Below are 1,202 nucleotides of genomic sequence, written 5' to 3'. Positions count from 1 at the left end.
ACAGCAGTTCAGGCTGTGAGGTTCGCAGGAAGCATACATTGGCTGTTTGATTCTTGCTAGTTCTCAGTTCACAGTTTTGGAGGATCTAACACAAGCCTTCACATTGAAGGGAGCCCAAGGACAGTGAGCAGCCAAGTGGTCCCAACCAGGAGCCCTTCAAGCCTGACATGGGTGAGTTTGGGGCCAGCCCCCAGGGAAGGCCTGAGGGATGCCTAGCTCCCTCCCAGGCTGACTCAGCAGGGGTGGGGCTTAACCTTTGCTCTTTTAGGGGTGAAAGAGAGGAAATGGGACCACGGGGAAGGGGAGGGGGTGGCTGAAGATCGACACCAGCCGACCTTGACGTACTCCAGCTCTATTGAAGCCCCTGAGGCTGTGCCTTAGGCCTGGCTTTCCGCTCCCTGTTCGGTGAAATTAAGCTGATCCTGGTAATATTGTGTAGTACTCTTTGTGAGCCCTTTTGTTGTTGTTTTCGTTCGTGTTAGAGGTGCCTCCCCTCCCCCTGATTTCACTCAGGCCTTTTAAGTCCCTATCAGCTCTCCTCCCCCACCCTGACCCTCTACCAGGTGGGCTGCTCTTGAGCAGCTGCTTCCCGTTCCTCCAGAGGTTGCTACCAGGGTAGTGGTGGTGGTGGTTGGGGCAAAGCCCAACTATGAATCAAGCCAGTTCCCACGGTCCCACAATCCCAACCTCACGAGGGCTCCATGGATGGCTGCCACACTAGTCACGGAGGACAGTGAGTGAGAGGTAGGGCTGAGGTTGAGAGGACAGGAAGGTTTTGCCCTTGTGGCTTCCCTGATCCTAGAGGCTCCGCAGCTGTATGGATGGGGCCCAAGAGGGGGTGAAGCAGGGGAAGCTGTTCACCGAGCAGGGCGCTGTGCGTGACCTCCAGCATGCCCGGCCTTGAGTTCTCACCCCTGCTCCCCTAAGGCCTCCGGGAAATCCTTGTGACTCCCCACGGCCCGCCTTCTTTGTAAGTCTTTGATGATGCCTGAGGAGCCTTGGCACATCTCTCCCAAGTACTCCAGCTCCGACCCACCACCATCTCTTCTCCCTCCACTCCCCGCCCCCGCCCCACTACGCCGCAGAAGTTTCGGTCTCTTCCTGGGATCTGTTCGCTCTTCCTCCATCTGGGATCCTTCCTGGTCTGGCCCCTAGGAGACGCCACCCGCCCTCCCCTCCCCCAGCGGATCCTTTACGACCGC

The 1,202-nt window shown here is 58.0% G+C and overlaps 1 protein-coding gene across 2 annotated transcripts in view; it reads left to right on the top strand.

Annotated features, from left to right (window-relative positions):
- Baz2a (bromodomain adjacent to zinc finger domain, 2A) overlaps positions 1-1,202 on the top strand; it is a 42,164-nt gene continuing 40,962 nt past the window's right edge. The window contains exon 1 of one of the 2 annotated variants that reach the window (XM_013021467.1): positions 1-171. The gene's annotated coding sequence lies outside the window, so the exon portion shown is untranslated. The remainder of the gene's footprint in view (positions 172-1,202) is intronic. The other variant, XM_013021457.1, reaches the window with a different exon arrangement.

This window comes from Dipodomys ordii, unplaced genomic scaffold, assembly GCF_000151885.1.
Source record: "Dipodomys ordii isolate 6190 unplaced genomic scaffold, Dord_2.0 Scaffold3, whole genome shotgun sequence".
Classification (NCBI taxonomy): domain Eukaryota; kingdom Metazoa; phylum Chordata; class Mammalia; order Rodentia; family Heteromyidae; genus Dipodomys; species Dipodomys ordii.
This window is presented reverse-complemented; position numbering and strand designations above follow the sequence as displayed.